The sequence below is a fragment of the Leptopilina boulardi genome, unplaced genomic scaffold (assembly GCF_019393585.1).
Source record: "Leptopilina boulardi isolate dan_hultmark-lab unplaced genomic scaffold, ZJU_Lbou_2.1 LbouV2_131, whole genome shotgun sequence".
Taxonomy (NCBI): Eukaryota; Metazoa; Arthropoda; class Insecta; order Hymenoptera; family Figitidae; genus Leptopilina; species Leptopilina boulardi.
The window spans coordinates 823,817-850,002 of record NW_026137676.1 but is presented as its reverse complement, the minus strand read 5'-3'; the positions used below and the strand labels follow the sequence as shown (position 1 = coordinate 850,002).

Below are 26,186 nucleotides of genomic sequence, written 5' to 3'. Positions count from 1 at the left end.
AAGATTATCTATTTACAACATACTGTAAAATAGAACATTGAAATTCCGATAATTTATAAAAATGGTTACATACCTTAATGCGACTAAAAAATGAGGAATTTTCAAAAAAAAATTAGTTGTTTTTAAAAATGTAGTTTATTTTATCGAATATGTAGTACGTATTTCGATGCACTTGTAAATAATACTAGTTTTCAAAAACTAGTTTCACTGGACGGTTTTTAATTTTTTTTTAACTAAAGGTAATTAATTTTCCGAACAAACGTATACACAATATTTTTCAATCTGCCCATCGCTTTAAATGCTATTGATGAATATAACGAAAATTTTGATTCAAATTTATGAAAAGTTGGAAAAAAAGTAGATTCTATTACTGATTACGGTTAAATGAAAGTTTTAATGATCTGATTCATTAAAGGTAATTAGAATCTGATGTATAACGATAAAAATAAGCGGCCATTTAACAAAATCGGTTGAAAAATATAAAAGTTATAAGCATTTTAGAAAAAAATGCAGAAATTAAATTTTTCACATTTTTATGATTAACCTGATTTTATTGAATATAGTGTTAATTTAAAATCTTTTAAGGGGGAAGTCTACTGTGAGAAGGGAAAAAACAGTCCGATTTTACGGATTTTTTTTCTAACAAAATATGACTCGTACATTTAATTAAATTAAACCGTCCTCTTTCTTATATACATATATAAGAATACTTGTATATATATGAGGCATTTCATATATTTCATACGGGATCATGTCTCGGATTTTTCTCAAAATTCGGTAAATTGTAGTGATAGTGGTGCTAAATAAGTGTACAAATTTTGAATTTGAAATTTTTAATATTTTTCGAGATATTTTCAATAACATATTTGAGCAATATTTTTTTAATTTACTTATAACTTTTTTCCTACTAAAAATAGAGAAAAATGTTGTAAATGTTTTCTACGCAAAAGATCTTAAACTTTAAAAAAAAATTATTTTTTTAAAAAAATATTAATTTTTAAACAATTTGTTTAAATAATAAAATTTGTTTATTACTTTTAAACATGTTCTCCCTCATTTAGAAGCGCGAAAAAAATCATGAATATTGTTTAACTCATAATAAATCGATAATAAAATTTTTGAGATGGCATTATTTTTTGTTTTCGAGATATTAATTAATTAACTAACAAAAGTTAATAAAAATGAATTATTTTACGAACAAATAAAATTAGAGTACTTTTAAAAACACCATTAGAATGCTTATCGAAATCCGCATCCAACGAGCCCTATATGAACTATTTATAATAAACGGGTGTTAAATTAATAATAATTAATAAAATTTATTTAAATAATTAATAACATATGAAGAAATGAAGATAAATCGTCAATTCTTTTTTTATTTGGAATATCATCTAATTCTGTGTCAAAAAAAAAATATTAAGTATTACCAAGAATCAAAAATTAATTATAAAATGTTATTTAGAAAAAGACTGAAAAATACCGTGCCGAGTAGGTAGGCAGCCCACTCCAACTTGTGCCGTAAGGTGCTGAAACCTCAATTTTCAATAATCATCTGTTAATAATTTAGATTTGTTAAAAATGTTATTTATACTGGTTTTATTTAACACAGAATTAGATGATCTTCAAAATAAAAAAAGAAGTGACGATTTATCATCATTTTTTCAAATGTTATTAATTATTTAAATAAATTTTATTATTAATTATTATTTATTAATTATTATTATTTATTATCAATTATTAATTTAACAACCGTTTATTATAAATAGTTCATATAGGGCTCGTTGGATGCGGATTTCGATAAGCATTCTAATGGTGTTTTTAAAAGTACTCTAATTTTATTTGTTCGTAAAATAATTCATTTTTTATTAACTTTTGTTAGTTAATTAATTAATATCTCGAAAACAAAAAATAATGCCTTCTCAAAAATTTAATTATCGATTTATTATGACTTAAACAATATTCATGATTTTTTTCGCGCTTCTAAATGAGGGAGAACATGTTTAAAAGTAATAAACAAATTTTATTTTTTAAACAAATTGTTTAAAAATTAATATTTTTTTAAAAAAATAATTTTTTTTTAAAGTTTAAGATCTTTTGCGTAAAAAACATTTACAACATTTTTCTCTATTTTTAATAGGAAAAAAGTTATAAGTAAAGCAAAAAAATATTGCTCAAATTTGTTATTGTAAATATTTCGAACAATATTAGAAACTTCAAATTCAAAATTTGTACACTTATTTAGCACCACTATCACTACAATTTACCGAATTTTGAGAAAAATCTGAGACATGACCTCGTATTCTCATATGAAATGCCTCAAATACAAGTATTTGTAGAAAAAATTTCAAGTCGAAATATTCAAAATTGCCATCATGATACTCCTTCAAGCGAATATCCGTTTTTTAGGTGCTCAAACGGTGTACATGAAATCTAATGTCTGGGTGATCAAAACAAAAAATCAAAGTATGGTTAACATCTACATAGTATTGATTCTTGTGTGTCGAAGGATCTTGTCGATAAAAAATTTTTGCGCCGAAAAAAAATACTTTAAATTTTTTTGTTCGGGCACCCAGACATTAGATTTCATGTACATCGTTTGAGCACCTAAAAAACGTATATTCGCTTGAAAAAGTGTCATGATGGCAATTTTGAATATTTCGACTTGAAATTTTTTCTACAATTACTTGTGTATATAAGAAAGATGACGGTTTAATTTAATTAAATGTACGAGTCATATTTTGTTAGAATAAAAATTCGGAAAATCGGCCTGTTTTTCCCTTGTCACAGTAGACAACATATTAAAAGCGACTCATGGATGATTCAGTCTTTCTTTCATATTCAGTAGTAATTTCTCAAATGAGAAACCAACATCATCGCTTCATCGCAAAATCCCTGGTACCGATTTTCCATGGTCTTGAGTAATGTTTTACATTTTAACCAATCAAGTAAACTTATTTACACATTTGAACAGAAGGATTTTTTTTATTTTTACTTAGATATTTCAACTATTTCTTAATAAAAATTGTAATAACAAAACACGGTAGGCTTGAAGCAACTTTAGGTTGCATGAAAATGACGAAAAAAAGTGGAAACGCTACTGTTTTCAGGGTTGATCATACATCAGAAGAATGCTTGAAGTCAAATCCTAGCCGATCCTCATTGGAAAATATCAACATTTTTAAATCGGGTAATAAGCATTTTTTCAGTATTAGCAAGGTGCATTTGTTTATATAGATAAATATGATGTATTCCACGCCAAAGTCCATCTGTAATAGTATCTCCGATTTTTTTTTCTTTTAGTACTAATTGAGACTAGCTTTTATAGATTTTTTCAAATTTTTTTTGAAAGCCGTTTTCGAGTTGAGGCATTTTACGTGTAATGTCCTAAGTTGAAAAATTGATTTCTCGAAAAAAAGTAAAACTTGGGGAAATTGTTGTTCTACTTGATAGTAGAATAGAATAGAATAGAATAGAATTTATTTATCTCCTTTGTATACTATTACATAGTTTTTACAATCTAATTCCTTATATAACTAAACTTTCAAATAAAATACATTTAATAATATTTATATGATATAATAATAAAATAAGACATTGAGATAAAAATTCCTGAAAACTTTCTCCCTCTCTTTTGCTTAACCAATCGTCAAATTCTTTTAGTAGGTCTTTATTTGCTAATTCTCTCATTCTTGTGCACCTGCATATGTGAACGATACTCTCCTCTTCTTTTTTGCATAATCTGCATAAGGTATCCTTATAGCCATATTGCCATATTTTGTAACCAGCACAATAAGTTGATTTGTCAATTTTAGACCAGTCATACTGTATTTCCTGCTCAATTTTTGTTTCCAGGAGCCTGGCTATGTTCTTGGCAACTTTCTCCTCATTTCCATCCTCTCCTATACAGAATATTGTTTCTCCATCTCCAGCTTCCGAGAATGCTTTTTGCAGGTATCGACCCCACCGCGAAGGATTATTGTTCTTGATGCCTCTGAGTTCTTCTTTCAAACATATTTTTGGCCATCTCTCCTCACTCATTTTTAATATTTCGGCTAAATATTTGCTGGCTCCTTTCTTGGTTTCGATCTCCAAACTATGGCGCCCTGATTCCTTTCTCCATATGTATCCTGGAGTTGTTTGATCCACCCCCAAAGCCATTTTAACATATCTCCCTTGAAATTTTTCTACATTTTCGTTTCTTTCCCAACCCCAAATTTCAACACCGTAGAGTCCTCCTGTCTTGACTAGCGTGTCCAACAAGTAGAGCCTTTTACTTAATTCCTTGATTCCTGCCCTTCTCATGATGGACCAAGCCGCGTTTGCTGCTACTTTTGTTTTTCCAACTCTTTTCAGAATATGTTTATTAAAAGTTCCTGTTGTAGCGAACCAAAAACCAAGGTACTTGTATTTATCAACTATTTCTAGACTTTCGTCACCAATGCTCCATGATTCGTCTTTTTTTCTTCTGCCTCCTTTTCTAAAAACCATGATTTTTGATTTGTCGACATTAATTTCTAAATTATTCAGTTTTACGTATTTATTTAGTGTTTTTAACATTTCCTGAAGTCCTTCTGCTGTATCTGCTACCACCGCCAGATCATCCGCAAATTTTAGTGCAAATATTTTTGTTTTACCTATCACTGTTCCACCTATATTCCTTCTCTCCCATTCTTCTTCCATGTCCTCGGTATATAAATTGTAAACTGTAGGGCTCAGCGGACATCCTTGTCGCACTCCTCTAGCAGTTACAAAGCTCTTTGTTAAACCCTCTCCTGTGATCACCTCATTGGTAGTTCTCTCGTAAATCTCTTTTATCATGCGACCCATGCGACCTTTTATGCCTATTTTCGCTAACATATCCTGGAGTATTTCCCTATCGACCATATCAAAGGCTTTTTTGAAGTCGATGAATCCTACATATAATTTCCCTTTCTCTCTTTTCAATTTATTTTGGATAAGTGAATTAAGCACGAAGATATGATCTCTTGTTGACCTTTTGCTTCTGAAACCTGCCTGACTTTCTTTAAGAAAATTTTTTCTTTCAAGCCACGATTTAATTCTAGTATCTAGAATGGATGTGAGAATTTTGTAGCCTACATCGAGCAAAGCTATTCCCCTGTAGTTACATGTGTCGTCTTCAGCACCTCCTTTATGGATAGGAAATAATCTTGCTTTTTCCCAGCCTGCAGGCATCATTCCTTGTACCCAGAGTCCATTTATGATTGTGTGCATTTCGTTTCGCCATTTTTCTGGTAGTTCTTTGAACAAGCCAGCAGAAATTCCGTCCTCACCAGCTGCTTTTCCATTTTTAAATCCCATCACCGTTTTCGCTAACTCCTCATATGTGATATCCCCTTCTAGTTCTTCTTGCCAGTTCCATAGCTCTTCTTCCTCAGTCACTTCCCTGTAATCCTTCAATTTATCCTTATTAACAGTCTCTTGCACGTTTTCCTCTTCTGTCCCAAACAGAAGGTCCATAAAATGCTTTTCCATTTTTCTTTTTGAATATTGCTTCCTTTCATTGCTTTTCTTTTAGGTCGGTATTCGCTTAAGTGTCCCCAAAAATCCTTCATATTCTTGCTATTCCTGATTTTTCCCACTTAATGTTCTTTTCTTTCTCTTTATTTTCCGCAATCAATCTTCTCAATTTTTTCCGTTCTGTTCTAAGCTCCTCTTTATTTTCTTCTGTTTTGTTTTCCAAAAATTTTTTAAGTTTCTCCCAAATCAGTTTTTTCTGACTTTTAACATCTTCGTTGTCTTTTGCACCCACTATTTGATCATACCCTTTGATATTGCCCATTCTAATTCTTTTCAACATTCCTGCAGATTCTGCTGCCTTTTTAATCGCCGAGATTAGAAAGACCCATCTTTTGGTCCAGTCTTCATCCTCCATTGGAATAGTTTCGGCTAAGATCCTCATCTCGTTTTTAAACTCTTCTTTCTTGTTGTCATTCCATGTAAACTTCTCGATTTTGACTAAAGCTCTTCTTTCTGTGCTTGAATGTTCTGCTAGTTGTGTGAGGTGCCCCACTCTGAGTTTGAATGTAACTGGGAAATGGTCTGATTCCGCTCTTGTAACCACTTTCATTTCTATAATTTCGCTGTCGTTAAAAGTGCCTGCCTCTAGAATATAGTCCAGAACTGAACATCCGTCATCCCCTATTCTGGTTGCATTACCCATTTCATCTCCTATGAGTCTTCCATTTAATATTATCAAGCCAAGTTCATCACAGAACTTTAGAAATTTCCTTCCTTCCGCGTTGATAGTTTTGTCTTCAGACTTTCTATGTTTGCTGAAATTGGTAGTCGTTTCGTGTGAGTCAAAATCCAATTCTCCTTGTTCTTTTCCTACTCTTGCGTTCCAGTCACCGACTACGATCACTCCTTCTCCTTTTTCCAGAATTGGTTCCACTAAACTTTTTAGTTCTTCGCTCACTCTGGACGTTCCTTCATTATTGTAGACTGAAAAAATGTTGATTGCTTCTCCTCTTGCTGAAAATTTAATCTTAGAAATGATTCCATACTTCCATTCTCCTTTAGCTCTGCCCTTCTTTTTTGACCTTATCGCATTCTTCGTTTTCCAGATGTAATCTTTATCTAACTTTCTCGCAAAATCTTCTCTTCCTTTTTCTTCTATCCATGTTTCTAGAATGATTATCATATCGAATTGTTTCAGAAAGGACCACACGTCTCCCATTTTTCTTCCTCCTGCTAAATTCCATGAAATTACCTTAACAATCCCCCCTATGTGTACGAAAGGGCCTTTGTATTATTACTTTTCCTTTTTCTTCTTCCCAGGCAAATGTCTCGTTCCCTATCCTCCATTTCATGTAACTTGCCTTGGCATTCTATCCTTTTTTGCGGGCTTCCTTCACTTGATCGTGTATGAATTCTTGAATTTCCTTCTCCCTAGGTGTAAAATCGTCTTCAACGGTAATTAGAGTCCCCTTAAGTTTATATTTGTTCCTCATCAATGTCCTCTTGGCTGTCCACGATTCGAGCCTTATCAAAGATCCAAGCGCAACCGGTTCTACCTAAGTTCCTACCTTGCGATCTGAAACCTCGTACGAATATCCAGTTTTTTCTTGCTTCCCTTTCTTGTAATTCCCACTTCAGTTCGCGTTTGCACAAAAGATCAGGTTCGTTTTTTCTTTCGGGGTTGCAATTTTGAACTTCTTTATTATTTTTTGGGGTCACCGAATGCCGCCTCGTACGTTCCGAGTCACCGTTAACAAATTGTGATGCGTCTATAGATTCTTGCGAAATGTATTTCTCATTACCGGACACTTTTTCCACCAATTCATTTACTTTCTCTTGTAACTCCCTGTTTTCTTCTATAAGATGTTGATTCACCTTCTGTAAATTAATCTCCCTTTCCCGTGCTTTTATCAGTGCTGATTCGGCCACTTGTTCTCTTTTTTGACATGTGCAATCACACTTATTTTTTTCGAAACTAATTGTCCCCAGGTTTTTCTTTAATTCGTCTAACTCTGGTTTCATTTTCACTTGCCACCACTTATTCAGGATTTGCATGAGTCTACCCTCTAGAAAAGACCCATCCTCTTTATCAAAATCTTCCTCTCTGATAGTACTCATACAGGCTGTTTCAGCAATGTTTTCATTTGCTAATTGCTGATTTTTATCTTTATCTAATTCAATAACAACTTTCATTTGAGCACTCGCCTCTTGATTCACACTGAGAGATTCGACTCTTTCGGCTCCCTCTTTGAACTGTATCCCTTTGAGATCCGGGTGTATTCGAGTTGGCGAGTGTGTTATCTTAATACTTCTACTGAAAGCAGTTTTTTCATCTAAAGGATTTACAATTAATTTTCCCTCACCTTTTACAAAATTTTCAAGCTTCTACTTGATAGTAAAATATCCCCAAATTTTTTTTTGACTTTTCTAAAATTTTGGGGGAGATAGAGGGGGTCAATTTTACCAGTTTTCCCTGACACTGCATACTATTTGAATTTTTTCTGTCTATAAATGCAATAAAATAATTTTGTCAAGTATTTTTTTTGAAGATTTTTTCATGCTCCTTCCAATGGTGAATTTTGTTTTTAAAAATTTTTGAATTTTGATCTTGATTTTCTATAATCAAACATAAATTTGCTATTTTCACTAAAATCAGTCGGGTTTTAGGGTTCCGTACACCTTCGGTGTACCGACGGAACACTTATGAAAAGTCTCTTGCGTCCGTCCCAGCTAGGTGTCCTTTCCCCCTTGCGGCTACAGTATTTGATATAGAGAGCTGAAATTTAGTACACACATGTATTTGCACGTGTAGATTACAGAAAAAATATAGAAAGTCCGATTGGATTTGACGGCTACGAGCTAGAAAGAAAAGAAATCGGTTTTTTTCGAAAAAATTTAAAAAATGACCCTGTCATCCCCCCTTAATTTCTACATTTTTATATATAAAGAACTGCTGTTTACACTGGCGCGCAAGGAGATAAAATCTTTGACATTGAATATATCGAAAACAAAAAAATCGGCATCCTGATTTATATACAGATCGGAAAAATCCTTAACTTTAGTTTGCAATTATTTATTTTAAAAAAACAAACAGATTTTAGTAAACATAGAAAATTTATATTAAATTATAGAAAATCAAGGTTAAAAATTAAAAAAAAACAAAATCCACCATAGAAAAGAGCATGAAAAATCATTCAAAAATCATTCCTGCAAAAATTTTTTTTTCTATTGCATTTATAGACAGCAAAAAAACAAATATTAAGCGGTATCAGGGAAGACTAATAAAATTGACACCTCTCTATCTCCCACAAAATTTCAAAAAAGTCAAAAAAAAATTTTTGGGGATATTTTACTATCAAGTAGGACAACAATTTCCCCATGTTTCACATTTTTCGAGAAATAAATTTTTCAACTTAGGACATTACACGTAAAATGCCTCAGTTAAGGAATTTTGAAAATTGCAAAATTTTCATGACTTTTAAGTTTTGAATGCTCATAACTTTCTTAAAAATGCATCAATTTTAAAAGTTTTTTTTTTTAAATTTGTGTTTTAAACGTACTTATAAAAAAAATCGATTTTTTTAAAACGATATTACTATCAAATTTTTGAGTTTTTATGAGGTAGATTTATTTATCCATTGTGTACTTTTTACAAAGTTTTACAATTTTTTCTTTCCCACAAGTTTTTAAAAACGAAAATATACATCAACATAATAAACAATCATAAAAAGAATATAAAAATACAAAATTATAAAAAGTAAGACAAAATATACAGTCCAAAATATAACACAAACTGCATCTCTTTGCTTTAGACTTCCTGTAGTCTAACGTTTCTTGGGATTTTTTCAAAAAATCTCGCGTATTGAGAGTTTTTATGATAAATAGTCATTTTTCTCATCTGACGTACTAATCGATTTTTTTCAAAAAACTACTTCTTTTTAAGAAACTTTTAAGCCTAGCCCGGTAATAAACAAACAATTTTTACAATATTTTCAGAATTTTTCAAAATTTTTAAAAAATATTTTTTGTTTTTTTTTATATTACGTACTTTTATGTATTTTGATTAGCTGATTACGAAAATGATAGTGACAATACCAGAAAATTTGATTTTTATGGAGCAAACCATAAAAAAGTCCTAAAATTTATGGTTTTTTTCGTTTATTGGGTAAAGTATGCAATTTTTTTTTAAAAATTCAAAAGATATAATAAATGTATTTAAGTAAGATCTGTAACTTTTGTCGGTAAGTTTTTTTTTAATTTTGCATATTTTACCTAATAAACGAAAAAATCCATAAATTTAAGTACTCTTTTTTATGTTTTCACCATAAAAATCAAATTTTCGGGTATTGTCACTATGATTTTCGTAACCAAGTCATCAAATTACATAAAAGTACGTAGTATAAAAAAACCAAAAAGATTTTTAAAAATTCTGAAAATATTGTAAAATTTGTTTGCCCATTATCAGGGTAGGTTTAAAAGTTTCATAAAAAGAAGTAGTTTTTTTGAACATATTTTGAAAAAATATGACGTCAAATGAGAAAAATGACTTTTTATCATTAAAACTCAAAAATTTGATAGTAATATCGTTTTAAAAAAAATTCGATTTTTTTGATAATTACGTTTGAAACACACATTTTGAAAAAAAAACTTTTAAAATTGATGCATTTTTAAGGAAGTTATGAGCATTCAAAAATTAAAAGTCATGAAAATTCTCCAATTTTAAACAATGGCTAACAAATTTTTTGAAAATTCCTTTTTTTTGACGCGCATAAAGGTTTATACAACCCCCTAATAATAATCTACTCAAATTGTCATTTCTATATGAATAACCGACACACGAAACGTCATTATGTTCATAGGAATTTTGGTCTTAAGGCGCTTGTATACCTCACCCATCCCGAGTATACTTGCGTCGTGTATCATTGGAGTAAAAGAGACGGAAATATCTTTTTGTCTCTTTTACTCCAATGGTACACGACAGAAGTATACTCGGGATCGGTGAGGTATACAAGCGCCTTTATAGTCCAACTGATACAGTAACCAATTTCAGAAATTAATTTGCAATTGTCATTGTTACCAACGATTTTAGCTAATCTAACATTGTTGACAGTTTGTGCTACAAATTTCCACTTATCCAATAAAATTTTGCTGTTAAATTAAACTATTCTTCTCTAGATGTTAAGAGAAAATTTATATTTACATTAGAATACGGATTCTGCAATCAAAAAATCTTTAAATTCTAATCTTGATCGTAAATGCATTCACGAGGAAAATAGAACTAAAGTACGTGCACCAAGCAGCAGAAAAGTTAAATTTAAAAATAAAAAATCTAATGGATTTTTAATACTCCTAAACTTTAGTGACCTGATAAAAAAGCACATCTGCGATCAATTTATATGTCTCATTTTAAATTTCCACATAAGTCTTTGCGTTTCTTGTCGGCTTACTATAAATAAAAAACAGTATGGCATTTTTTAAGGAAAGAAAACTCGTGTAAAAAAAAATTTGTTAACAATTTTTTTTGCTTTAAAAATTAGTATACTATCTGTAGAATATGAGCCTACATTACTAATCTATAATTTCTATAATTCAGATGCTACCAAATGCAGTTAACTATGAGCACGATATACCTCTATTCTTTCAGTTTCTTGTGAATATAATTTTATTAATTGTCATTAACAAGCACCATAAGCAAGTGATAGTAAATCTTTGTTTTAGTGTAATAGTTATTTTCGAATACATAACGCCTTCAAGGCAAAGGTTAAAACACTACTTTTATGTATCGAAAACTTTAAACGGGTTTTTATTGAAACGTGTTTCTTCGCGCACCGAGCAATGTAGCTCAGCCGATTTTTAACCGATTTTAGTCAAACTTACCAAAAATCTTCTTTATCTAACTGGCTATTGCATGACGAGCTCTTTTTTAAAGTTTTGCACAATTGTTTTTGAACATTGTTTATTAATGGTTAAAATTTTGATTTTAGTTGAGATTTGTGACCTGTAGGCTGCACGGCGCAAAATCAAAGATGCAATTTCAAACGCCTGTAACGCGGCCATTTTGTAATATTTTTTAATAAAAAAAATTATTTTATAAAGCTGATATTGTGAACATTAAGGTTTGCTTTACTTTAATTCAATAAACTTTACCAGTTTTTTTTAATTCCTAAAAAACGTGCATTTACACGAGTTTCCCCCCTTAAATTATAATTTCATTTCGTGAATTAGGTCTATAAGAGATAGTACTTAAAAAAACGCGCTGTGATATCTATCACGTGGATGGTTCGGAAAAGATGTCAACTTACCAAAAATACAGATTATTATAATTGTAAAACATTTACAATTGTAGTTGAAGAAAACGGATTATATTTTATATATGGGGCACGATTCCTCAATTGTTCCCACCCCAAAAATTATTTCACTATGATTGAGTTTATTCTTAACTCAATGGAAAGATAGATGGGGAAAGAATAGTTAGGTAAGACGTTTTCGAATCTAGGGACCAAACCTGAATTTGTATCTGCAAACGAGTAGTATTGTTGGAAAACCTGTTTATTTGGCTATAACTTTCCTATACATTATTTTGCTGTAGACTGCAATCCTCGCATTGAGTTCTCGCCACACCGATACACTTGTAATGGGCAACCGCTCACGAGACAACGAGTATCGAACGATATTTTTCTTTATAAGTGATTTTTCTGACGTTTTCGCTAGATGACGCCGTTGCCCGCGGGAATTTTTGAATTTTTTAACCCTCTTAGCCTCCCACCACCCCCTAATTTGCATATGTTTTTTTTAAACGTTCACCCTTTTGGTCACCTCCCACCACCCCCTAATTTGCATATATATTTTTTAACCTTTTACCCTTTGGCCACCTCCCACCACCCCCTAATTTGCATATATCTTTTTTTAATATTGCCACTCACTTTCCACCCTCTTGGCGTCCCACCACCCCCTAATTTGCATATGTATTTTTTAAACTTTTACCCTTTTGGCCTCCTCCCACCACCCCCTAATTTGCATATATCTTTTTTAAATATTACCACCCACTTTCCACCCTCTTGGCCTCCCACCACCCACTAACATGCATATTTTTTTAAACTTTTACCCTTTTGGCCACCTCCCTCCACCCCCTAATTTGCATATATCTTTTTTAAATATTACCACCCACTTTCCACCCTCTTGGCCTCCCACCACCCACTAACATGCATATTTTTTTAAACTTTCACCCCTTTGGCCACCCCTCTAATTTGCATGGATCTTTTTTAAATGTAATTTGCATAACCCTTTTTAAGAACAGTTTCTTAATACATATCAATACTGCTCGCGGGAATTTTGAAATTTCTTTTACCAACCCTTGAGATTACCAATGAACGATAAGTTTCCACATTACCATAGGTTGATGTTACCGATCTACACTAAAAGAGGGCGCCAATGCTGGTGGGAATGTGGGGAATAGCCACTACTAGATTACCCCCACTAATGTACTTTACAGTGTAAGGAAGGAATGAGAGTTGCGCATCTAAGTTCGATGTATGTATGACTGTGGTACGAGAATATATAGTGAGTTCTGAATCAGATTTAGATAGTTACAGACGTCATGTATTATCTCGCATGAGATATAAGTTTTATATTTGAATTAAAATAATGTTGAGTTTAAATCCTGTGTTATAAATTATTTATGAATACGCAAGGTGGGATTTCCTTTTGAGTTCTTAATTAATATAATACAAAATTCCCACATTGGTGACCCCGACGTGATCGTGACGCCGACACGTTTTTAATTAATCGGACGCCATGTTCGTGTTAATTTATCAAGCACATTGTCAAATGAATTTTTAAATCTACAAAATTTCAAGGATCAATGAAACATCCAAGGACCTTTTGGATATATTCTTGGAGAAGAATATTTTTTCACACAAATATTACTAATATTTTCAAAATTTATTGAAAAATTGGTTCGTAATTTGAGTTCGACATAAACACATGGAGATTTAATCAACGATATTAGAAAATATTCTCAACAAATTCAACTTATAAGGATGCTTCCACACGAGACAAGATCCTTATGATATTTTTTGCTGCTCAGAATACTTCACAATACCATCCTGTCATTTATGTTGTCCGATGGAGTCTTTCTGGATGATGATCATTTTTAACATGCAGTGATGACGTCAAACTTTATCAACCGAATTTTGGCGAGTTCCTGAAATTATTTGATGAAAAGCTTTTGAAAACGGCGCATGGGCAGTACATTCCAGACCATGCAAAAGGTATTAGAATTTTTCTCTTTACTTGTAGCAAACTAACAGTTTTCGAGCTAGTTTTCCCCTCCCCTGATTGGTTTTTCTTTTCTTTTACGCTTGGCTAAATTATCCCCGGGGAGTCAACAACTGCGATCGTCAAGGCCAAATTGATGCTGATCGGAGGATTGGAGAATATTCATCGAGGAATTGAAATCATTATTGATTTCCGTCGGCAGGACGAGGTGTCATCAGGGTCATTTTCGACAGCATTTTGCCAGAGGTTACGTGATCATCATCGAGGAAACATCCAATACAGCTAGATTTTTTAAATTTATATTTTAACGTAAAATTATTTTATTTTTTTTTTTTTACTTTTTACATAAAAGTTTAATTTTGACTAATTCTTGACATTTCGATGAGATTTTTAGTAGTTGACAATTATTTAAAATTGACTTAAGGATTAAAGAAAATTTTAATATTTTTTTACTCTTTTATAAGAAATTAATACTTTTAAAGAATGGTATTGAAAATAATAATGAAAATTTAATTTTTCTTAAATTTAAATACTCGTTATGAATACGTTGTTTACAAATTAAAAATGCGTATTGTTTTGTCAACACCAGAATTTATTGACAATTTGATATTTTTATTCTTTGGTTATTTGATTTTTCATTATATCGCTTTCAACTATGCTATAGTAAATTTAGTTTTCAAATATTTATACTTTTGGTAAATTCGTGCAACATATTGTCACATTTGTGAGGTGATGAAAAATTTATTTATTTATTTATTTTTTTTTTTCTTTTCGTGATTCCTGAGATACGGGTTTTCAAGTGATTTAATATTTTTGCATTTTTATATAATTGTGAATTTTTTAATTATGGCGGACGGTAAGGAGAAGGACGATAGTGCGAGATTTCTTGATTTTAATAAGGGCAATAGACCTCTTTTTGTTTTTGGGAGTTCGGATGGCGATGCTTTCGCGAGTGCTTTGGGTTCAGATTCGAATAATACGAGAGCAATTGATCGGGATCCTTTGGGAAACATGGATTTAAATTCTCAAAATATGACTCAAAGAGTAGATGTAAATTACCGACACGTTAAATTACCCAGTTTTTTTCGATTAGATCCGGGTTTATGGTTTAAACAAGCAGAATTGAATTTCGAATATGCCCGAATTACCAGCGAACGCGCGAGAGCTGGTGCGATAATTTCAGCATTGGATTTCGAAGTAGTTCAAACTGTGGGTGATCTTTTGAGTGCAGAACCCCCAATTCGAGATTTATATACGCAAATTAAAAACCGAATAATAACAAATTTTTCTGTTTCCCCGGAAAGTGAATTGCGATCGATTCTCAAAGGTGAAATAATGACAGATGGTAAACCATCCTTAATTTTGAGTAAGATTAGGAATTTGAGTCGAGGTCGTTGCAGCGAAGAGGTAATAAAAGCGGTATTTTTGGAACAGTTACCGTCTAATATCCGTGCAATTCTGGCACTTTCGGATTTAGATGATATTTCACGATTAGCATTAATAGCGGATAAAGTTGTGGCTCAAACCACTAACATAGAACCAAATGTTGCCGCAGTCTCGGCGGATAAGAATTTGCTAGATCAAATAAAAGAGTTAACAGCAAAAGTTGATGCTTTATCAGCTAAACCTCAAAACAAAAAAAATTTTCGTTCCCGTTCGAAATCGCAAAATCGCAGTAAGTTTCAGCGTCGTTCTAGTCGATCCCGAGATAGATTTTCAAATAAAAATTCTAATGAGAAATGTTATTATCACGAAAAATTCGGAACAGAGGCAAGACGTTGCAGAACACCATGTTCTATGTCAAATAAAAACGATTCAAAAAACTAATAGCGCCGCATCAAATTGATTCCACACAAATTGACACTTGTCAGGTTACCGTTGACTCTAGAAGACTTTTTGTTAAAGATCGAATAACAGGGAAAAAGTTCTTAGTGGATACAGGGTCAGACATTTCCCTATTACCATACAATGGTAAAGCTAGTGCTCAATCGTCAAATTTTGTTCTTTATGCCGCGAATAATTCGCCCATAAAAACATTTGGCGAGCGTAAGCTAACATTGAACATAGGCTTAAGACGACCTATCGTCTGGAATTTTTGTTTAGCATCAGTTCCTTATGCGATCATAGGGGCTGATCTATTAGCATCACATGGGTTAAATGTTGATCTTCGTGTTTATCGCTTAATCGACACCCTTACCGGCGTTTATACATCTTGTATTGATCGTCCGGTTTCGTTTTCTGGAGTTAGTACGGTGGATAAGTCAAATGTGTTTTTTAGAATTCTTGCAGAATTTCCTGGTTTAACGGGTTTACCTCAATCGTCAGAGATATTAGCGGGGGGAGTATGTCATCGAATAGAGACAACTGGTCCTCCAGTTCATGAGCGTCCTCGTCGTCTGTCGCTGGAGAAGCTGATTATCGCGAAAAATCAGTTTCGAAAATGGCGCGAGGCGGGTATATGTAGACCGTCCAGTGACTCTTGGGCCTCACCATTACATCTAACTCCTAAAAAAGATGGAGGATGGAGAGCTTGCGGTGACTATCGCCGAGTAAATGCCCAAACTGTCCCAGACGCTTATTCGGTACCCTTTTTGCAGGACTTTACGACTATATTATTCGGAAAGACGATTTTTACTAAGTTAGATTTGTATGCGGCTTACAATCAGATACCAATTGAACCGGAGCACGTTCCTAAGACTGCAGTGACAACCCCTTTCGGTACGTTTGAATTTTTAGTCATGACATTCGGTCTTAGAAACGCTGCACAGACTTTCCAACGATACATTAACCAAGCTCTTGATGGTTTGGATTATGTATTCGTTTACATAGACGATATTCTTATTGCATCTTCGAGTCCAGAAGAGCATGAGAAAAATCTGCGTGAGGTTTTTAAACGCCTTAAAGAATTTTCGCTTAGATTAAATATTGATAAATGTATATTTGGCGTTCCCGAAGTTGACTTTCTAGGTTATAGGGTAGATAAAAACGGGATAAGACCTTTGGAAGATAAGGTAAAGGCTATTTTAGAATTCCGTAAACCAGAAACCATTGTGGAATTAAGACGTTTTCTTGGTCTCATAAATTTTTACCGACGAAGTTTACCCCGAGCAGCTAGCGCTCAGAGGCCCCTTAACGCGTTCCTACATGAGTCTCGTAAAAATGACCGAAGAAAAGTTCAATGGAATCCCGAGGCTGACGAGGCTTTCGAAAAAATTCGAAAAAACATTGCCGATGCTGTTCTTCTTGCGCATCCTGCTTTAGATGCACCAACACGGCTTGTCACGGATGCGTCCGATACCGGCATGGGAGCCGCGTTAGAGCAGCTGCAAAAAGGTCATTGGAAGCCGTTAGCGTTTTTTTCTCGGGGATTCACTTCTACCCAAAAAAGATACAGTACTTATGATCGAGAATTGACAGCGATTTACGAGTCAATTAAATACTTCAAACATTTTCTCCATTTTAGAAATTTCAAAATAGTAACTGATCATAAACCTTTAGTTTATGTATTCAATCAAAAATCTGATAAAGCTTCGTTACGCCAACAAAGACAATTATCTTTTATATCACAATTCACTACACAAATTGAATACCTTCCGGGACAGGAAAATGTGGTGGCAGATTCGTTATCCCGCGTAGATGCAGTCATTTATACATCCGATTTTAACTTAGGTGAACTCGCGCAAGCCCAGAATGAGGATCTAGAACTTAAAACATTTCTTCAGGACAAGAGCAGTTCTCTCAACTTGAAGCATATTCGATGGGGTACTGATCACACTCCCTATCGTCTGTGATCTTTCGGGAGAGGTCCTGCGTCCTTTCGTCCCTTTAGCTTTGCGTAAACGAATTTTTGATCTGTTACACAACCCTGCTCATCCCGGAGCTAAGGTTACCAACAAAGTAATTTCTAAAAGCTACGTTTGGCCCGGTATGAATCGAGATGTTAAAGAATGGTGTAAGAACTGTCTAGCGTGTCAACGATCCAAGGTATCGCGACATACTATAATTCGACCTTCACATTTCGTGGCACCGGAAGATAGGTTCCAACATGTGCATATTGATATAATCGGTCCACTTCCTATTTGCGACGATTATAAGTATTGTCTCACTGCGATAGATAGATTCACGCGTTGGCCAGAGGCAATTCCCTTAAAAAATATTGAAGCCACAACAATTTGTCGTGCCTTTATGGACGGGTGGATTTCGCGATTGGGCTCACCGAGAACCGTGACGACGGATCAAGGTAGCCAGTTTGAGTCCAAAATTTTCTCAGCGTTTCTTCAACTAATCGGTAGCGAAAGAATCCGGACAACACCGTACCATCCGGCCTCGAATGGCATGGTGGAAAGGTGGCATCGAACATTAAAAGCGGCGATAATGTGCCATTCGGACGAAAAATGGATAAATTCCCTGTCGACAGTTATGCTAGGTTTGCGCAATAATGTATTGGACTCCGAAGCATCGCCAGCCGAATTTGTCCTCGGAACAACTTTGAAAGTTCCAGGTGAATTGATCTTACCGGAAGATTTTGGTCCGAATCGTCAGATATTCCTGGAGGAGTTTAGGGAACACATGCGTCGTGTGAAGCCCATTCCAGTTGAGCACCGCCATAAGAAAAAGATTTTTGTTCACAAGAACTTAGACACTTGCACTCATGTTTTTTTGCGTCAGTTAATGATAAAAAAATCACTTGAACCCCCGTACTCTGGTCCACATAAAGTCATAAGACGTATCTCGGACAGAATATATGAAATAGATGTGAATAGTAAACATAAAAAGGTTTCCGTAGAGAACCTTAAACCCGCATATTTTATAAGAGAAGATTCACATACAGTAATCAGCGACAAAAATACTAATGTAAAAAATATTCCTACGAATGCTGCGACACCAAATGTTAATGTTAATACAGATTCTGAGAAGCAAGTGCAGATTCGTCCTGCACTTAGAACTTAAATAAATAAGAAAAAGAAAGTAACTTTCGAATTATCATAAAAAAAGTAGTCTCAAAAATACTATTATTTTAACTAATATTAATTTTTAAAATCTAACATAGATTTCGATATTTTTGACGTACGATATTTATCACTAAATTATTCTAAGGTATTGGTTAGGAAGATTCTCTTATCCGGCCGGTGAGAGGATATTATTTTTTTTCTTTTTTTCTTTTATGTACAGTATTATTATCAATTAATTAGTTTTTCTTCTACAATTTTATATATTATGTATAACGAGACAAAAAGCTTCTCAGACACTTTTATTTACCATTCCTAAAGTTTTTTATGGTATATTATATATATATTTTTTTTTAATATCGTTAACACTCGGGGGGGAGTATGTGGGGAATAGCCACTACTAGATTACCCCCACTAGTGTACTTTACAGTGTAAGGAAGGAATGAGAGTTGCGCATCTAAGTTCGATGTATGTATGACTGTGGTACGAGAATATATAGTGAGTTCTGAATCAGATTTAAATAGTTACAGACGTCATGTATTATCTCGCATGAGATATAAGTTTTATATTTGAATTAAAATAATGTTGAGTTTAAATCCTGTGTTATAAATTATTTATGAATACGCAAGGTGGGATTTCCTTTTGAGTTCTTAATTAATATAATACAAAATTCCCACAGGAAATTTTGAATTTTACCCTTTTTCATGGGATATTATATTTATTTTACATATAACTATTTTATATATGAATATTTAAAAATCTAAGTTTTTTAAAATAAATATTTTCTTTAACTCAGCATAGTAAGTCCTTCCCCCTTCCCTCATCTCACTCTGTATTTCCCGCCAACCCCCTGTTTTAATCATTTTTTTTTAAATTTTCCATTGATCTTATTTTTCCAAATGAACCCCCTATTTCAAAGAATTATTATTACAAATTCATTGAATGGACTTGCGGCTATATTCAGAGCCTTGAAACGAACATAACCTCAAAATTTATGTCATTTCAAGCGGGGGAGGGGAGGGGACTTGCGGCTATATTCAGAGACTTGAAGCGAACATAACCTCAAAATTTAGGCTATTTTGGTGGAGGAGGGGAGATGAGAGAGAGGAGGGGGGACTTGCGGCTATATTTAGAGCCTTGAAACAAACATAACCTCAAAATTTAGGTCATTTCTGGCGGGGGAGAGGAGGGGACTTGCGGCTATATTCAGAGACTTGAAACGAACATAACCTTAAAATTTAGGCAATTTTGGCGGAGGAGGGGAAATGAGAGGAAGGAGGGGGGACTTGCGGCTATATTCAGAGCCTCGAAACGAACATAACCTCAAAATTTAGGTCATCTCTGGCGGGGGAGGGGAAAGGAGGGGGGACTCCCCCTCCTAGGTCAAAATTTGCTGAAACAGCGGCGGCGGCGGCGAAATCTTTTTATAATATAGAAAGATATACCTATGGGGCATTCCACGTCAACGAGAGACCCCCCGCCCCCAGAATAGATTTAAATGAAAAAAGTTCATATACGGCTTAAAATTTAGGTAATTACATCTACTTTAAAATGCAAAGTGGCAAAATAAAAAATTCAAGATGGCGGATTCAATATGGTGAAAAAAGTAAAAAAAAATGCTTGAATTCACTTGAAATTTGTTACTCGGGGGTTATTAGGGTCGCTAAACACAAATATGAAATCAGATTTTTAATATTAAAAATGGCGGATCCAATATGGTGGCCGATTTTTAAAAATTTTAACAAATTTCAATAAAACGTATCTTATGGTGCTTTGTAGGGTTGTAAAATGTTCTAAAGGTTTTAAATTGAATTAGAAATTTAGGTAATTCTTCTACTTTAAAATGCTAAGTGTCAAAATAAAAAATTCAAGATGGCGGATCCAATATGGTGAAAGAAGTAACAAAAAAAGCTATAATTCAATTGAAATTTGTCACTCAGGGGTTTTTAGGGTCGCTGAACACTAATCTAACATCAGATTTTAAATATTCAAAATGGCGGATCCAATATGGCGACCGATTTTTAAAAATCGAAACAAATTTAAATAAAAAATGGATTACGAGAGTTCGTAGGGTTGTAAGAAGATCCAAAGGTTTTTTATTGAGATAGAAATTTAGGTAATTAGACATACTTTCAAATAAAAAATGGCCAAACACAGATTTCATAATGGTGAACCTAATATGACATTTTCATAAATATCATCAGAAGTTTTCTATAAATTTTTTTCAAAAAGTAATGTTGAATTCACGAATAAATTTGGAACTAAAATATACAAAGAAATTTATAATTTACCGTGCCGTTTATTTGTAATTATAAATTAAAAATTCTATTTCATGACGTCATTTGCAATATATAGCACACCCGCCACTTTGATGTGGCAACATCGCAGGATGGTGACATTAGTTAGAGAGAGACAGTAGTCCACAGTAGTCAAAGCGAGACTTATAGCGACGTTGTCAAACCTCCTACTCCTTCTAATCGCTGCTAGTGTGGGGTATACATGTACGAGTGTATTTGTAGAAGTAGGTACAGTATGGGCTGAGAGTATAGGGAGTTGAGGGCGAAAGTATAGTGCGGGAAGTAGTAATGCGAGCTACAGACTTTTGACTCCGATTAGTGCCGATGTGATACCTTAACTGGTTGGACTCTTTATGTCTTACTTTCACTAGTTGGATTTTTATCCTCTCTTACTTTTACTAGTTGGAACCTAAATTGGTCTTGCCTTAATTGGTTGGACTCTATATGTCTCATTTTCACTAGTTGGATTTTACCCTTTCTTACTTTTACTAGTTAAAACCTATGTCTTACTTTTGCTAGTTGGATTTTTATTGTTTCTTACTTTTACTAGTTGGATTATTACCCTTTATTACTTTTACTAGTTTTGGAACCTATGTCTTACTTTTACTAGTTGGATTTTTATTGTTTCTTACTTTTACTAGTTGGATTATTACCCTTTATTACTTTTACTAGTTGGTATCTAAATTAGCCTTGCCTTAATTGGTCGGAACCTATGTCTTACTTTTGCTAGTTGGATTTTTATTGTTTCTTACTTTTACTAGTTGGATTATTACCCTTTCTTACTTTTACTACTTGGTACCTACATTGGCCTTGCCTCAATTGCTTGGAAGCTATGTCTTACTTTTACTAGTTGGATTTATAACGTTTCTTACTTTTACTAGTTGGTACCTAAATTTCATTACTAGTACTGCATTTATTGGCTGTAACCTACTTATCTTAGTCCCGAGGGACAAATTTCAATTGAATTGAAGCTTTTTTTGTTACTTCTTCTGTCATATTAGGTTCACCATTATGAAATCTGTGTTTGGCCATTTTTTATTTGAAAGTATGTCTAATTACCTAAATTTCTATCTCAATAAAAAACCTTTGGAACTTCTTACAACCCTACGAACTCTCGTAATCCATTTTTTATTTAAATTTGTTTCGATTTTTAAAAATCGGTCGCCATATTGGATCCGCCATTTTGAATATTTAAAATCTGATGTCAGATTAGTGTTCAGCGACCCTAAAAACCCCTGAGTGACAAATTTCAATTGAATTATAGCTTTTTTTGTTACTTCTTTCACTATATTGGATCCGCCATCTTGAATTTTTTATTTTGACACTTAGCATTTTAAAGTAGAAGAATTACCTAAATTTCTAATTCAATTTAAAACCTTTAGAACTTTTTACAACCCTACAAAGCACCATAAGATACGTTTTATTGAAATTTGTTAAAATTTTTAAAAATCGGCCACCATATTGGATCCGCCATTTTTAATATTAAAAATCTGATTTCATATTTGTGTTTAGCGACCCTAATAACCCCCGAGTAACAAATTTCAAGTGAATTCAAGCATTTTTTTTTACTTTTTTCACCATATTGGATCCGCCATCTTGAATTTTTTATTTTGCCACTTTGCATTTTAAAGTAGATGTAATTACCTAAATTTTAAGCCGTATATGAACTTTTTTCATTTAAATCTATTCTGGGGGCGGGGGGTCTCTCGTTGACGTGGAATGCCCCATATATATATATATATATGGGTCATTCCATGTGAAAAGGCAAATGGATTTGTCCACTCGTGGTTTAAAGCAATCGCAAAGTCATAGGGCTTAAAATTTAGCATTTTTTATGTAGAATCGAATTCCGAGTGGCTGATTTTGAAATTTTCAAAATGGCGGCCATCACAGGCTGGAATTTAGTAAAAATTGATGGATTTACTTCAAACTTGGTATCTAGGGGTTTTTTGGGTCGCTGATGACGAATTTGAAGTTAGATTTTCAAAATTCAATATGGCGGACGAATTTTGTAAAAATTGATGGATTTACTTCAAACTTGGTATCTAGGGGTTTTTTGGGTCGCTGATTACGAATCTCAAGTTAGATTTTCAATACTAGAAATGAAAATTCTTATATACGTCAGTAAGGTATTCACGTCTTTTTATGGTAGCGCACTCTTTTGTCCTCAAAGGATCTGTGTAATGGTTTTCTTTCCAAATTGGTGCCTCCAGGTACAATATCCCTTTTCAGCATCCAACAGTAGTCGGCCATCATATTTACATCCCATCTTCCTTGATAACGACGCTCAAATTCTTTAAGATCTTGATGGAATCGTTCTCCTTGTTCTTCACTGTAATCTCCCAAATTTTCAGGGAATTGATCCCGATGCGAGTCTAAGTAATGCAACTTTATGCTCATTAAGCATCCTAACTTACCAAAGTTTCTAATCATATCACTAACTATTTACTCCTAATTTGCACTCTTGTGATTACCCAGAAAATTTCCGACAACTGCTTTGAAACTAAGCCATGCGGCTTTCTCCTTTTTATTCATCTTGGTGATAAATTGCTCATCTTTTAACAATTTGCGAATACGTGGTCCGTCGAAAACCCCTTCTTTTAGTTTCGCATCAGAGATTTCTGGAAACTTTTGTTCCAGGTATTTGAAACAGTTTCCTTTTTTATCTAAGGCTTTTACAAACTGTTTAATTGCTCCTAGTTTCGTGTGTAAGGGCGGAATTATCACCTTTGAAGGGTCGATTAGGGGATTTTCTATTATATTTTTTGAACCTGGTTCGAAAGAATTCCTTTTTGGCCATTGTTTTTTAATGTAGTGATTTGCTCGATCTCTACTGTCCCACAAACACAGGAAACATGGTGTTTTTGTAAAACCTGATTGTTGTCCAAGTAGTATGCTTAAAATCTTGAAATCTCCACAAATTTGCCAGTTGTGTTCTCGGTATCTAATTTTATCCAAAACTAGTTTCATATATTCAGTTTTCTTTCATTTCCGTTGAATGCGCTATTGGAATTGGGGCCATATTGGCCATATTGGAGCCGCCATTTTAAATTTTGAAAATCTAACTTTAGATTCGTAATCAGCGACCCAAAAAATCCCTAGATACCAAGTTTGAAGTAAATCCATCAATTTTTTAAAAAAAAAGCCTACCTCTCAAAATCCGTCAGGTTTTTGGAGGTTAGAAAAAAATCCTGACGTGATGGAGCAAAACGGACTTCGGATTCGTGTTCAGCGCGTCAAAATACATAGGAAATGACTAGTCTGGTCTTCCGCGCACGACACTTTTTTTTGTGGGGCTGTGTTACCTGAGTCCTCAGAGTTATTAATTAATCCTCTTTAACAGATTGCAGGTCAAGCGAACCCTCATTTGCAAAATAAAGATATATCTTTCTCTCTCCATAACTTGTTCTTCTCTCTGTCACCGAATACCTAGCAAGGGTCCGGACGCAATGAGTGAATGATTGAATGAATACCAAAATTATTATAGTTAAAATTTACATCTTGTCAGGTACTTATAAAAATTTTGAAATTTATATGAAATTGTTAATTTCGATATTTTTTCCAATTACGATTTTCGTCCTTCTTTCGCCACAGATATGATTTCTTTCTTGGAGTAACTTTTCTGAGTATAAAACTATTGATATCAATAAGGATATCATCACAATAAAAATAAAATCTTCTATAAAGATTACACGTAAGTTTAATCAGTCTTAAAAATTAAGATAGTTTTAATTTAAATCGAAATTAGTGTGTTTAAGTAAAACTTTGTTTGAGAACATTTTCTCTTAAAACTACGTTTTACCTGCACTAATAACCACAAAAATGAAAAATATGGTTTAAATCGAGTAGCTATTAAGAAATATGAATTACGCGGGTAAAAATTTACTTATATTTGGTCAAAAAAAATAATTTATGGTAGAAAAAAGTGTGCCACTTAATTGAAAATAATTTTTTTTAAAACAAAAAGAACCCAGCTCGTCAGATTTGCCCAAATATACTTTTATTAATGTTTTTATAGATATTTATTAATAAATATACTATATATATACTATATTATAAATATAATATATTACATATATACATAATGTAATATATAAATAGTACTGAAAATTAAAATTAATCTTGATTATAATTAATATTAAATTAATTATACCTAATTATAATCAATATAAGCAAAAAAAATATATTTTTTAAAATCATAAGATTATAATAATGTAGTAAATAGACGATTGTTATTATTATTAGTAACTGATAAATTTTTAACTTTTTTTTATAAAAGTAATAATAAAAGTTTATTTTTTAACATTTAAATATATAATTAAATTACACTAAAAAAACAAATTTATTTATTCAAATAATTGATTACTTGTTTATTATAATAAAAGTGTTGATTTGTATTGAATAATAAATATTATTTTAGCGAATTAAATTGTATCTCTTTCAAATACGGAAATTATTGTTTCAAATTCAATTTATTTTATTCTAACAATAATTATTTTGTTTAAATAAATAAATACATATTTAATAATAGACAAATAAGTGATTATTTGAAAAAAATAAATTTTTTTAGTGTATATATTATTAAACCCCTTTCCTCACTACCCTGGAGGTAGAATTTGTGGCGCGTTTTTTAACGCTTTGAGGACTAATTGTAATTGTGTCTTTTAAATGTTTTCAAGACTAGAAAAAATAAAATATACTTTTCAAAGACAATATTTCTCTAAAATAATTCTTAGAAGTTTGCATTGGAAAGTGCAATCTTTAAGGACTAATTTATTTTTCACTTAAAAATAATCATGTTTTTTATCTACTAATTTTACAACTTATGCTATTTTCATTAAATAATATATTCGATTTCACAAACCGCATGCAACTTCAATTAGTCCTCAAAGAGAAAAAAAACGCGCCACAAAAACTCAAAATTCCTGAAAAAAGCTCAAAATTCCGTTTTATCTTAACTTTAACCACTTTTTAGCCAACCATCTTAAACTTTGCACATATGTATGTACATATTTACAAGCAAATTGAAAGAAAATTACAGGAAAATTATTTTATTTAAACATATATAATAGTTTTTAGTGGTAATACGATTTTGGTTATTGGATTTGTGTCTATTACGATGGAATAAAACTATATATTTTTAAAAGTCTTAATGCAGGGTGTTTGAATGTTCTTCCAAGTTGAA

At 32.7% G+C, this 26,186-nt stretch overlaps 1 protein-coding gene across 5 annotated transcripts in view; it reads left to right on the top strand.

Annotated features, from left to right (window-relative positions):
- The window catches only part of LOC127291318 (protein PFC0760c), a 288,501-nt gene that overhangs the window by 28,633 nt on the left and 233,682 nt on the right, over window positions 1–26,186 (top strand). The window lies entirely within an intron of this gene.